The sequence below is a fragment of the Ictidomys tridecemlineatus genome, chromosome 11 (assembly GCF_052094955.1).
Source record: "Ictidomys tridecemlineatus isolate mIctTri1 chromosome 11, mIctTri1.hap1, whole genome shotgun sequence".
Taxonomy (NCBI): Eukaryota; Metazoa; Chordata; class Mammalia; order Rodentia; family Sciuridae; genus Ictidomys; species Ictidomys tridecemlineatus.
In genome coordinates this window covers 12,622,634-12,637,622 of record NC_135487.1, presented here as the reverse complement: position 1 = coordinate 12,637,622, position 14,989 = coordinate 12,622,634, and the positions used below count along the sequence as shown (strand labels likewise).

The following is a 14,989-nucleotide window of genomic DNA, read 5'->3' as shown; positions in this document are numbered from 1 at the left end:
AAAGGCTCAGAATAGAACTGAAGCCTCCTGGCCCCGCTGGGAGCTGCAGCCAACAGACCACACGACCACTTTTTCCTGTCCACTACTTTCCTTTGAGGTGGAAAGTAGTCCGTTGGAATAACTCAGCCCAGGGGCAGGGAAAGGAAAAAACAGCAAAAATTGTTTTAAAAGGGAGTTATACAAGCACATGCAGGAAAACCCCATTGAGGGGTTCAGTGCTGATTCAAAGGAGGAGGAAATATAAAATTTGACAGTTTTCCAGGCCCTTCTCTGGTCCTGAAATTTCCTCTCTTCCATCACACATTTTTCTCGCCCTCAAAACGGGCATTAAAAAAAAAAAAAAAAAAAGATGACAGGTTAAAAAATAGACCATGTAGAAGAGGGTGGGGCATCCGAGGTGGTTTGTTGGGTAACAGTGTAAACCTGCTCCCTGTGCCCCGCCAGTTCCCCGGGTAATGATGGGGAAAAGCAGGCTGGAGAGAGGCCCCAGTCCCCCCTGGGGAGGAGAATGGATTCTGGATTACTAATGGAGAACGGTTTCCAGGGCCGCTTTGATCTCCTGCCCGATCCAGGGCTGGAGACCAGTGAGCCAGGGCTCCGGGGAGACCGGTCCTCCACGCCGGCCCGACCGGGCAGCTGTCTTCCCACCAGGGCGGGGGCTGCAAAGCCCAGCAGCCCTCCGGCCGGCTCCTGGGTCCATGTGTCCTCAGCCCCCCCGGAGTCCAGCCTCCCCTTCTGTCCCCACCCCAAACAGAGCTGAGCTGGCGGCTGAAACTGAGTAAGTGTGAAGGGAGACCGCACACTGGTCTTTGTTGAGGGTGTGTTTTTGCCAAGCGGCTTGGTGGAGAAGATTGCATTTCTCGGTTATTTTTAAACCTGGATTTCTGGAATTTGATTTGGAAAAAACCCAAGACAAAATAGAAAGTCAAGTCATGGGAGATGAGTGGCTCTGGGCATCCTCTCGAGGCGGCTCGATAGTCCCTAGGGCTGTTGGGAGCCCTGGGAGGGTCGGGCCATGGGAGGACAGGGAGCAGAGGCTGGAGTCACTTCTGCAAAGCATCCCGGGGCTGAGGCCAGGAGGGACATGGCGCCTCTGGGAGGCCTCTCCTCTGGCACTTGTGCTTGCTGCCTGCCCCGTGGTGGGCTCTGTGCTTGGCCATCCAGCCAGTCTCCACCTCTGGTCATGTGGGGCTCAAGGTTTAGATGTGGAAGTTGACAGTTGCCACATGTTTGCCTTATGAGCTTGACAGGGAAAGACTCAAAGGTTGGGGCTCTAACCTAGCGGAGAAGAATCCAGAAAGACTCCGAGATGAAACAAAAGAATGACTAGGAGTTAGCAGACCACAGCCAGAGAGGTCTGTGGGTAGGAAAGGGGTAGAGGCAAGAAAACTGGAGCTCTGAAGACGGACTCGACTTTTCCGTGCTGCTCCATCTCTGACAAGCGTAAGCTACTTTGCTTATCTTCTCTTCACCTCACTTTTCTCTTCTGTAAAATGGGCACCATGATTTCATCCTTTAGTTACAAAAGCCAACATTGATGGAGCCCATACTGGGTGCCAGGCACTGACCTAAGCATCTTACCCCTTAATTCAAGGGGTCGTCCATCTCCAAAGAAAATAGAATTACGACTCGGATACAGATGTTTGTTAAATGAAGTCATGTCAAAGGCTTTGTGAAGTGCATTAAGTAATGAGGGAACCGGTAAGGCGTTAGGACTAGATCAAGGGGAAATCAAAGCACCCCACAATTATAGTAAGATAAGGGAGAAGGAAATAAACTTACAAATAGGTGCTCGAAGGACAAAGTTGGTCAGTGGTGAATTGCCTCCTACTGGACAGAGATTGCATTTCTAAGAATAAAAACCATTTGTCAGTTATCTACAACTTGCAGTCCTGCCAAGTAGCTCAAAGACAATGAAAGGCAGAGGATGTCAGTTGAGTTAAGGACAGCCACTAAATGTCAAGGTCTTCAAATTTGTTCCTGAGGTTCCCCCCCCCCCCCCCCCGCAACCCATGATCATGATCATCTTAAAGTTGTTCTTTTTATCAATTTTTTTAAAGTATTGGGGATTGAACCCAGGGGCTCTCCACTACTAAGCCACATCCCCAAATCTTTGTTTTGTATTAGGAAATGGGGCCTCATTAAACTGCCCAGGCTGGCCTTAAACTTGCGATCTTCCTACCTCAGCCTCCAGAGTAGCTGAGATTACACAAAATGAGGCTGGTTTCATTCAATTCAGACTGTCTGTTTACATACACCCAGCAAGAATGTCAATTTGTCATACAAGTCTCCTAAATTTGCTTCACAAAATTTAGAGCTATATAGTTTTTTTCCTTTCTTTTTGGTGCTGGGGATCAGACTCAGGGTCCCGCACGGGCTCTACTAAAGAGCTGCGCCCCAGCTGCAAAGAAATACAGCTTTTCCATTGAACCCAGGGACCTTGTGCCTGCGAGGCAGGTGCTCTACCCCTGAGCCCCATCTCCAGACCTGCCAGACCATGGGAAACAATTACAAAATTAACTTTTGTTTGAAAGTTTTCGTGCGGAATCTCCAGTGGAATTTCTAAAACCTCTACTATTTGTTATTCCAAGGTTAAGAAACCCAGCTCCAAAAACTTTTCCCACCAGATTTTTTTCACCTGTTGCAGAAATTTGAGTGGATTCTTCTCTTTCTGAAGTCTCCCGAAATCACCTTCCTTCGCACCTGTAAGCCAGGTCCTAAACCAGTTTTCCTGCAGATGTTGGTTGGCATTAGCTCCATAGGACCAACTTCCTTCCTTAAAATGTCTCATCACACCTGATTTAACGAGCACCGCTCTCAAACACAGCACACTCCAGACGAGGACGTGGCTACTATCTATTCCTCCTGGAAAGGAGCATATAGTCTTAGTGAACCTGTGCAATTAACTATTACCATAAAACGAGCCAAGTGTGGTGGTGCATGTCTGTAATCGGGAGGCTGAAGCAGGAGGATCACAAGTTCAAGGCCAGCCTGGGCAACTTAGCAAGGCTCTAAGCAACTTAGTAAGACCCCATCTCAAGATTAAAAAAGAAAAGCCGGGCACCATGGTGCATGCCTATAATCCCAGTGGCTTGCAAGGCTGAGGAAGGAGGTTTATAAGCCAGCCTCAGAACCTTAGTAAGGCCCTAAGCAACTCATCGAGACCCTGTCTCTAAATAGAATACCAAAAGGGTTGGGGATGTGGCTTGGTGGTTAAGTGTCCCTGGGTTCAATCCTTGGTGCCAAACAATAAAAAAGAAAAAAGAAAAAAAAAAGATTTTATAAGGGTTTCAGGGTACTGGAAAAAATCTATGAGAATCAGATATCCGTTTTAAATGGTTTATTTCAGTTTATAAAAGCAGAGTCTACTAAATTGCTATGGATTGCAGATGGCTTGAGAGACAAAGGCCTTCCTTATAAATCTGGAAAATAGAACATTAAAACAACTCAACAGTATTCCAAACAAATAGCTACAATAAAACTTCCCTCATGAGTTCATTCAGTCCTAGGTAATTAATTCTAAGTCTTCTGGCTTTGAGTTAGACGCTCAAGAAACATCTGCCCGTAGCCGAGGAGAGTCCTGGCAACCCTGAGTCACTCCACTGGTCAGTCTGAACGTTGTCTAAGGATGTCAGCTCCGCATGGAAATGTCGATTGTTTAAAGTATCTGGAAGAGTCCTTTCTCCCGAAGCTCAGAGACTATATTCGTGGTTGCTAATGCCAACTGGTCTGTGGCTTAATAACAGCAAGCCTCGGGGACGATGTAGGTGACAGAGGCTTAATAATGGGTGTGGCTATTTATTTATTTGAGACAAGGTCTTGCCATGTCGCCTACGCTGACCTCAAACTCATGGGTTCAAGCAATCTTCCTGTCTCAGCCTCTGGAGTAGCTAGGGCTTCAGGCCACCAGGCCTGGCTTTGTGCTTAATTTATATTGGTTTCTTTAAAATGTGAAAGGTTTAGGCTGGGGATGTGGCTCAAGCGGTAGCGCGCTCGCCTGGCATGCGTGCAGCCTGGGTTCGATCCTCAGCACCACATACAAATAAAGATGTATGTCTGCTGAAAACTAAAAAATAAATATTAAAAAATTCTCTCTCTCTCTCTCTCTCTCTCTCTCTTTAAAAAAAATGTGAAAGGTTTAATGAAGGCTCACCACAGGAATCGTGGAACTGATAAGGAAATCTGGCTGATTCTGTGGCATGCAAAACAAAGATAGTAAAACCATTCCAAAAAGAATAGAATTTAGACAAAATATCTCTAAATATGATGATTAAGTCTGCCTGCAAAAAAATTCAGTAAATGTTACATCTATTTCATAAAAACAGATGAGCATAATTTGTGCAAAGGAGAAAAATAATCTTGAGTGAGATAGACACGTAACACTCTCGAGGCATATTTTTTTTTTTTTAAAGAATACCAAATAAAAATATTCAGTAAGTCTGGAGGAGGATCTAGTCATCCTCCAGATGTCCACTGATCTCCCTCTTCCACTAAGTCTGCTGTGTGTCCCCCCTGAAGACCCATTGACCTTGGCCAGGCTAGGTTCAAATTAAAAGAGGAGCCATGGGGCTGGAGTCGTGGCTCAGTGGTAGAGCGCTTGCCTGCCTGTGTGAGGCCCTGAGTTCAATCCTCAGCACCGCATATAAATAAATAAAAAGGATCCATTGACAACTAAAATAAATAAATAAATAAATAAATAAATAAAAGAGGAACCAGGCACCAACTGTAATCCTAGCAGAGGCAAGTTTGAGGTCAGCCTTGGCAACTTAGAGACCCTGTCTCCAAATTAAAAAGAAAGAAAGAAAGAAAGGAAGGAAGGAAGGAAGGAAGGAAGAAAGGAAGGAAGGAAGGAAGAGAGAGGACTGGGGTGTAACTCAGTGGTTGGGCGTCCCTGTGGTTAATACCCAGTAATGCAAAAAATAAATAAAGAGGGAAGAGGAACCTTTATGCTATTGTTTTGAGGTTCTGATGATGGAACCCAGGGCCTCACGCCTGCCAGGCAAGAGCTCTACCACTGAGCTACCTCCGCAGCCCAGCTAGCAACCTTCTAAATGACTGAACTCATGGCCGAGAATATTCTACTGTCTTTACGAGTCCCATCAAGCAAATCATCACCAGGACTAAAATCAGGAAATCTCTTCCCGTGGGGAAGTTCATAGGAGGACCAGCTCAAGAGTGTTTTCCTTGGAGAGAAAAACATACTGTGGGCAGCAGTGACACTGTATTGGGTACTTCCCATGAAGCACAGGATTTGTAAATATTTATGCGAATAACATTTTGCCTACGAGAATTTAACCCAGAGATGGCTGAGACTTCCTTCCTTGGCAACTCTTCCGATCCAAACCTGATTATTTCTGGCATCTCTTTTTATAAAGAGGAAGAACAAATCTTTGTCTTCTTCCAGGGATCTTCTGGGAAATCTCAAAGAAAGTTTTAGGTGCAGAAGATACCCTGAAAGATTTATTATTTATTTACTTATTTAAATTCCCCAGTACCACAAATGAAATGAGAGAAAAAAACAAAGAAAAAAAAATTGAACACAGCAAGTAACAAAATTATAAGAATTAATAGCTCCTTCATATATGAGAAATTTGGGTTCTTTTTCCTCCCCCTTAAATAATCAAGGCTATAATAAAAATCAAAATAAATCACAGGCCAGGCACAGTGGTGCACACCTATAATCTCAGTGGCTTGGGAGGCTGAGGCAGGAGGTTCACAAGTTCAACAGTTTAGCAAGACCCTAAGCAACTTAGCAAGACCCTGCCTCAAAATATAACATAAAAAGGGCTGGGGATGTGGCTTAGTGGTTGAACACCCCTGGGTTCAATCCCTGGTACCAAAAATAAATAAATACATACATAAATCACAGAAATTGCTAAGACTTGAGATTTTGCTATCGATATGATTGTATAGAAAATAAAATAAACTTTCATATTGCAGATGAAAACATTAGTCAATAAACCAAGGGAGCAAGCCCAATAGGATGGAGCAAACTTTTTTAAAAAATTTATTTATTTGGGCTGGGGACGTGGCTCAAGCGGTAGCACGCTCGCCTGGCACGCGTGCGGCCCGGGTTCGATCCTCAGCACCACATACAAACAAAGATGTTGTGTCCGCCGAGAACTAAAAAATAAATATTAAAATTCTCTCTCTCTCTCTCTCTCTCTCCTCTCTCACTCTCTTTAAAAAACATAAATTTATTTATTTATTTATTTATGCTAATTAGTTATACATAACAGCAAAATGTCCTTCGATTCATCATACATGAATTGAGCAAAATTTTTCACTTCTCTGGTTGTACATGAATTAGAGTCACACCATTTGTACATGTACCTAGCTGATGATGTCCGTCTCATTCCACCATCTTTCCTACCCCCATGCCACTCCCCCCCTCCTCCATTCATCCCATGCCCCACATCCCATTATGGATCACCATTCACTTATCGGATAAAACATTTAGCCTTTAGTTTCTGGGATTGGCTTAATTCACTTAGCATAATATTCTCCAACTAGGATGGAGCAAACTTTGAATAAATTTTAAAACATTTCAAATCAGGTATGACAAGGCAACTAGCATTTGCTTTCTAAGTTTTGTCTTTTATTAATGTTCTTTTATATTCTGGCTTAAACTGGTACTTTAACTGGGTGCATATCTCCTTCAGTGAGTCTACAAGGTCCAAACAATTTGTTAATACTAAGGTGTTATTTACGCTGACATGCTATGTGCTACTATAGTTTATCTGTAAATGAATGAATCAATCAATCAATATTTTAAAATTTCCACCAATTTCAAACTCTAACATAGCAAATGTTGGCAGTTATAACTCCCATAAGCAAAATCTGTTGGAGATCCTCAATAAGATCTGAGAGGATTGAGGTTGTGGCTCAGTGGTAAAGGGCTTGTCTTGCATGTGTGAGGCACTGGGTTCGATTCTCAGCATGGCATATAGATAACTGAATAAAATAAAGGTCCATTAACAACTAAAAAAATTTTTTAAAAAAGATCTGAGAGTGTGAAGGAATAAAAAGAGGACGTCATCATCATCATCATCATCATCATCATCATCATCATCATTGCTTGAGAACCATTGCTTGGTCATATTACAGCAATATCCTCTGTCATTACTGCTTCTATTTATTTATTTATTTAGACAGGGAATTGAACCCAGGGGCACTCAAACACGAAGCCACATCCCCAGCTCTTTTTATATATTATTTTGAGACAGGTCTTACTAAGTTGCTTAGGGTCTTCCTAAGTTGCTGAGGCTGGCTTTGAACTTGTGATCCTCCTGCCCCAGCCTACCAAGCCACCAGGATTTCAGGCATGCACCCGATGCACCCTGCTAATTTTTATTTTTAATAAAAGTGCTACTTTTTACTGAAATAACAAACTAACAAACTTCTGTTTCCCAGATCAATGAGGAGCTAATGAGGAGCTGAATAGCAAAGCTTATGGTACAACTTTCTACAACCACACATCTCTTTCACATCTTTTTAAAAAATTGTTCATTAACACAACCCAAAATAAAGCCTTCATATATTGCATCTAAGCAGAAGTACATAAACTTGAAATTATGCTTAGTAAGCAAGGTTTTAGTGTTCTAGCCTACTTAGAAAGTAAGATGGAAATGGATCAGGTATTAGATATTATTTAGGTATCAATGATTGTTCATTAAATCAGTCCATTTAGTATCAGTTTTTTTGTTTTATTTTTTTGCAGACCTAGGGATTGAACCCAGACCTCACACATGCGAGACAAGCGCTCTACCACTAAGGCACATCCCAGCCCTCAGTGGGGATAAGTCATCTCAAGATCTTGGGAATTATACTTCAGCTGACATACATGACACTGTCATCATATTAAAGTTCACGAGGGCTGGCGGTGGAGCTCAGTGGTACAGCATGTGCTTAGCATGTACCAGACTCTGGGTTCCATCTCCAGCACCTGAACAAATAAATAAATAAGTTTGTCAGAGTGATGAGTCCATTTAGTTCAACATACATTACATTTCTTTATTATTGTAAATGTTACATGGGAGCAACATTTAGCTTATTTGATTAGTAAATCTGAATACGTTCAGGAAAAACAAATTAAGTGGAATAAAATGTCACTGTCATTATAGTCAACACTGATAAATCAGAAAAGATATCGTTTTTTATGAAACCAGTCTTATTTACCACTGATCTACCTTAATTATGTGAATTATTCTGAGTTTCCATAACAACAGTACTTTTCTTTCTAGCACATTTGGAATATTAGGAATTCAATGTCCTCATTTCTAGAGGAGTATTTATAAGCACTTTTAAAAAAGACTTTACAAGGGATTCATTAAGGACCTCCTTTTTTTCAGGGGGCAGGGATTTACCCGGGATTGAACTCAGGGGCACTCAACCACTCAGTCCTGTTTTGTATTTTATTTAGAGACAGGGTCTCACTGAGTTGCTTAGCACCTCACTTTTGCTGAGGCTGGCTTTGAACTCACAATCCTCCTGCCTCAGCCTCCGGAATTACTGGGATCACAGGCGTGTGCAACGGTGCACTGCTAAAGACCTCCTTTTTAAAGGAACTTCACAATCGAAGCTAGGGATACAGCTCTGGTAGAGTTCTTGTCTAGTAGGCATGAGACCCTGGATCTAATTCCCCACACTCAGAAAAAATTAAAATAGAAAAAAAGAAATTTCACAATCAAACTTTCTAATATCCTCTGAAGATAGGTAATGGGAGATAAAGGTCTTGTATCGACACAAAAATCTATAGCTTCAATTCTGCAAGTTTAGTCAAGGATCAAAACCAAACAACTTAGGGTGCAGATATCAAGGAGATATTCTCCTTCCTGGTGGGCATGAAATCCTTAATTGATTGGAGCTTATATAGACAAAATGACCCAGGAAACAGATTCTCTGCCTCTCAACAGAGGATAGATCTCTTTCATTCTTTAATCCATCACAGAGATCACTCAGTGTTCTGACCCTAAAAATCAAATCTCGATCATTGCTGTCCCTAATGGGGAATGGCTTACTGACTGCAACCAAACCAAAACCCCAACACAAAATTATTAGAGGGAAAGGAAATAGAGAAGCTGAGTTGGCAAAGTAAAAGTTCCATTGCTGCTTGGGATTCACCTCTGGGAGCCAAGAAGAGGACTGCTCAGGCTGAAACCACACCTAGGGGACACCAGGCTGCAGACCGTGTTCAGCTGATTCTTCTAGATGCCTTGGCAGGACCTCCAAACAGTTAAAAGGTAAGATTCAAAAAAAATAGAATTATGGCTCTCAGATGGATATAAATGAACATTGTCAAAAGACTTTGCTGAACTCTTAAGTAACGAGGGAACCAGTAAGTAGCTACAAGTGGATAAAAGAAACAAAGCACTACTATTTATGGTCAGAAAAGAAATGTGGAAATGAGTTTACAAATAGATGTAAAACTGACAAACCCGGCTATATCATCCCTAAATACAGAGGGAGATAGTTAAACACCATGTCCCCGAATGCCTCTTTCCTCTTTTCACAAACCTAGCCATGTTCAGGCCACAATGAAAGCGAGTCTGGGCTGGGAAGTCCGAATACATATTATCTCAAAGGATATTGGCCTTTCCATCTTTTTTGATTGGTGTTAAAAAAAATTTAGTGCATTATAGTTATGCTTATTAGTGGGGTTCCTCTTGACATATTCATAAATGGCTTTCTCAGTGCACACTGGGAACCAGGGAAAGTCAGGGTTATCTGCATGCAGAAAGCTACCTGCTTGCATGTACCCTGGGACAGTTGCTCCTTGGGATGCTGGTCATACAAGCAAATAAGCGAGCTAATGTCACTGCTTCTGTAGTCTGAGATTTAAGACCCCTCTCTGGAGGGGCTGGGCACAGATCGAAGGGCACTGTGGAAAAGACAACGGTGTCACCTGTCCGGCTGGCCACCACCAGACAAAACACCGAAGGGAGGGGAGACACTGTTTGGCAAAGCTTCAGGAGAGACAGAGGTGCTATCAGTCTCTGATCTCTTGTAAACTTTTCCCAGCAGAACACATGTCTCCCATGCTACCACCGGGCATGGAAGACATGCCTGTCTGCAACCTACCCCACCGCCCTGGCACAATTGGACTGTGGACGAGACATTGATCAATATCCTCGGGACAAAATCAATTGCATTTTACTACTCACGGTCTGCATCCATATTGAAAAGAATGATGGCATTGCTATTAGTTTACTGCTACAACTTACAGAATTGTAAAGTAACTCAAAAACAAGAAAAGGTGAAGAGGATCCTGATAGATGAATGATCGGACATCCATTCTCTCTCCTGCTCTCGCTTTCACTGTTCACAACCGCCCCCTACATGGTTTATGTAGGTATTATTATCCCCATTTTATAGAGAGAACTTGAGGCAGTGAGAGGTTGAGCCCCCGGTAACACAGCTGGTAAAGGACTGAGACTGTTTTTGAGCTGGGGAGCATGTGTTCACCTCCTGCCTTGGCTAGGGTGACTTTGAGCACTCAGTTGGGGTGGGTGATACTCACAGCACATTGCCTGGAACTTAATGCTTTATAAATAACGTAGTTATTATAATCAGCAAGACGATTATGCAAAGGCCCCAAAGAGGAGAAAGAACAACAAGAAATATTCAGATAACAAGGGACCCTGCCTGGCTGGACTGAAGGTGCTGGGGATGGGTGGGGAGAAATGAGGCTGGAATGCTGACGGGAAGCCAGGTCCCCTGGGGCTTTGATATAAAGGTGGAATTTCAGCAAATGTACTTGGGGCAATTCTGGGTGCTTGCAAGACTTCAGTAACAATCTAATGAGCCTTACAGTTCTTAGGAGAGCATGAGAATCAAGCTCTTTGGCATTAACAGCTTTCCAAAATTATCAGATTAAAAGCTAAAAGTTCTGTCTTCATTTGACAAGCATCCAAATGTTTGGAAGCATGAGGACAATAAACTGAAATTTCCCCCCCAACTTAATTGTTTTTGAGCAGGAAGTGTTTCTGTGTCCTATTTCAGGATTTGATGTCTGACCTAAAGACATAGCTCTCATTGGCAGAAGGGATTTAGAGGGAATGAACCAATGAACAATGAATTGAGAGGAAAGAGCAGATCAATAAGTAAAGATCCCTTAGTGACACAAACTAGCTTAGGCAATATGTCTCTGAAAAGTCCACTGGCTTCAGGTACGGTTGGATCCAGGGACTGAATGCTCTCAGGTGCCAGGGTCTGGCTGCAGCAGAATAACCGGGGGGTGACGAATAACTTCTGTACTTTGATACAGCAGGAATGGGAGCCGTTTATTGTAGGACAACAGAGCTATTTATACATTTTGCACAGCTTATCTTAATTAGCATAAACTAGATACATCAGTCAACCAATAAGGAATCTCAACACTTAATGGCTCACTTTTGTTATTTCTCAAACCACTCCCTCTGGCATTTTGCCAGGCACCATCCAGACTTGTTTACAAACTCTAACATTCCCCTAACAAAATACCAGGTGTTATTTTGACTTGTTTACAGACCTTAACACTCAGGGCCCATCTCTCTGAGTCTCTCTGTTGTGGAACTTTACGCAGGAAGAGTCTCCCCAAGCTGTGGCTCCAGCTCCAGCAGCTCCAGGCCTTATCCTCTCTTAAACCCAGTGGAAGATGCTCCATTTTCCCAGCAGCCCACTGGTGTGCTTTGGTCCCCTGCCCTCATTGTCTTCCCTCCAAATAGTTCCACAGCCATGTTCATAGCAGAACTAGTGACTAGGCAGGAGCAGATGGACTAGCGAAGACGGGGACCTCAGGCACATTCCCAGAGCTGGGGGAGAATGAACTCATCCAAGTCACAGGGACTGAGTGTGGGACAGTGGTTGTATTCCCAAGGGAAAAGCAGGAGGAAGAAAAGCTTTGAGCAGTGTCTTTAGAGAGTGTCATAATTGGGGACAGAAAAGGGCTGGGTGGGGGTTGAGCTCCATTTCAGATAGTGACAGAAGCCATGAAGAAAAGTAAAACAGGCTGCAGGGCTCGGACCAGGCAGAGCACGTCCCCCCCAGCCCTGCGACTTGCACCTCTCCCCTGCGCCTGGCCAGTCAAGGGTTCAGGGCCTCCAGGTTTTAACTGCATGCTCAGGTGAGGTGAGGGAATTAAAGAACCACTTTCCCCGGTGCTTCTTGCTGGTCTGGGTTCTTTCATTTTACCATTATTCCTCCAGCACCTTCTGGCTCGGGCAGACTGCGCAGCGACAGTTAAGAGCCCCTGCAGCCCTCGTGGGGTCCGCTCTCCAAGACGAGGCTCAGAATAAAGGAGCGTTCAGACATGCATTACGTGATGCGGCATGCTAAGAGCAGAGGAAAACAGGGTGCAGGGGGTGGAGGGTCACCAATGGCGGAGGGAGCCATTAAGTGTGGAGACTCCTTATTGGTTGACTGATGTATCTAGTTTATGCTAATTAAGATAAGCTGTGTGGAATGTATAAATACCCCTCCTGTCCTACAATAAACGGCTCCCACTCCTGCTGCATCAATCTACACAAGTTGTTCGTCACCCCCGGTTATTTTGCTGCAGCCGACCTGCGGCAGATGGTGGCCCATTTCGGGAGCCCCGGGACACTCAGGGGTAAGTGATGGAAAAAAAAGCTGCCTGTCCCTAGATAGGATGGAAGCAAATATGCTTGTCCCTAGGCAGATAGGGCGAGAGGAAAAATGGCCATTTCGAGAAAATGGAGAGGATTGATGCAGTATGTTTGTGTCTTGTTTTGTCTCAGTGTATTGTATTGTCTTTGTGATGAAAATATGGAAGGGGTGAGAAGTAAATTACTAAGGGAAAGAGGCACCCCAGTGGAACCAAGAGCAGTTAGGGCATGTGTTGATAAGAGCCCAGGAACTCTAGTCAGAAAGAAAAAGAAAGTTCAGAAGAAGAAGGATTATCAGGAAAAAAGTTGCAGCAAAAGGCTATTACGAAATACTTTTCGTTACTGGAGGGTGCGTGAATCGGTGCAAGAGGAGCGAATCAAGAGGAGCAAGGACCTTCCAAGAGGCGGCAGCCAGCTCCCCCCCCCCTCCCCGCCACCACCACCTGGGGGGCGGGAAGGCTTATTTCAAATGTAAAAAACCTTGAGATAATGTTCTAAACTGTTCAGAAGGTTGTTTTCTTAGTGGAATGCTACAGGATTTTCTTTAGCTATCCGGAGTTCCTGCCTTCATCCCAGTGCCGGTGAGGACGAGGATGGAAGAATTTCCAGTGTTGCTGAGAACCGGACAAAACTTCGGATCAAGCTAGCTGCCTGCAGAACTTACCTGGTCTGTGATTTAACCTAGCTGCCTGCAGAACTTACCTGGACTGTGATTTACCTGGACTGTGAGTTAATCTATTGAGATACTGCTTTACCTGGACTGAGACAACAAACTGTAATCTACAACAAATTGTAACTTGGTATCTTTGCTAATGGTGTCATTGCTAGTATAATTTTTCTTTTTTTTTTTTTTTTTTAAATATTTATTTATTTATTTTTAGTTTTCGGCAGGCACAACATCTTTGTTGGTATGTGGTGCTGATGATCGAACCCGGGCCGCACGCATGCCAGGCGAGCGCGCTACCGCTTGAGCCACATCCCCAGCCCTTGTTGTTTTTTTTTTTTGTTTGTTTGTTTTTTTTTTAAAGAGAGAGTGAGAGAGGAGAGAGAGAGAGAGAGAATTTTTAATATTTATTTTTTAGTTCTTGGCGGAAACAACATCTTTGTTGGTATGTGGTGCTGAGGATCGAACCCGGGCCACACGCATGCCAGGCGAGCACGCTACTGCTTGAGCCACATCCCCAGCCCTCTAGTATAATTTTTCTAAGGGCTTCTTGCATGGACCCATCAATTGGCTTGGTATTGTGGCATTTTGTATCCTCCCCTTCTGCTTGTAGCAGATTATTTATGGTGTTTGTGTAAAAACCACTATGGTCGTTATTTAAATTAAACAAAAGGGGGAAATGTTAGAGTCTGTAAACAAGTCTGGATGGCGCCTGGCAAAATGCCAGAGGGAGTGGTTTGTGAAGTAATGCCAGCGAGCCATTAAGTGTGGAGATTCCTGATTGGTTGACAGCTGTATGGAGTTTATGTTAATTAAGATAAGCTGTGTGGAATGTATAAATACCTCTGTTGTCCTACAATAAATGGCTCCTACTCCTGCTGTATCAATGTACACAAGTTGTTTGTCACCCCCCAGTTATTTTGCTGCATCCAGACTGTGGCAGATGGGGTCCAAGGCACAGGGGGAGGACACCGTGGTCACAATTTGGCTTTTATGCTGCATGAGAGACGAAGCCACTGACTGGATGGTGTGAGCAGAAGTTGTGACACGTCCTGACTTTGGGTTTAAGGAATCACATCACAAACCAACAGGCCAACACAGATGGGGGAGGAATACGAGGACGGCTGTGTGGCCAGCAGACTGCAGTGAGCCAGGGTGGAGGCATGGAGACGGAGGAGGCACCTGTGGCAGGAATGCAGGTAGAGACCGAGCTGCCCGGACCAGCTGCAGCAGAACAGGTGGCTAGACACAGCCAGAGGCCTCATGCAGGGCGACATGATGGAATAAATGAATGAATGAGCCAGCAAGTCAGCCTGGGAGGGTCATGTCACAATTTGTAAGTATTTGTAAGTCTTCCCAGGGACATGTGTAGACTTTTGGCTAATCAGCCTCTTTCCTCCTATTATTACCTCAATTCTCTGCAAGGAACTCCTTGGAGTCTTCATGGAAAGGCAATCCCTGATGGCCTGTACCACTTTGTAAATGAATCTGGGGAGGCCAGACGCTCACACTCTGTCTCACAGAACAGCCATGGGTGGGCACGAGGGTTGAGCTCAGCCAGTGGACTCTCTAAAGACACAGTCCATGGGAAAAGCAGCAGGAGACCCCAGAGGCTTCGCTGGAGCAGCAAATGAACTTGACCTGTCCTGCGGCGTGTATAGCCTTATTTGCAGTTTCATCTGCCCAGCGTCTCTCCAGATGAGGTCACCAGTGAATGCAT

General features: G+C 44.0%; 1 long non-coding RNA gene across 2 annotated transcripts; it reads left to right on the top strand.

The window, feature by feature from the left end:
- Positions 1-642: 642 nt before the first annotated feature.
- On the top strand, positions 643-12,922 carry LOC144367914 (uncharacterized). 2 transcript variants are annotated; one of them, XR_013427533.1, is made up of 2 exons: positions 643-778; positions 4,137-12,922. It is a non-coding gene; the product is annotated as an uncharacterized LOC144367914 (long non-coding RNA). The 2 variants fall into 2 exon arrangements; XR_013427534.1 differs by having other exon boundaries at positions 645-778; positions 7,721-12,922.
- The last annotated feature ends 2,067 nt before the right edge of the window (positions 12,923-14,989 follow it).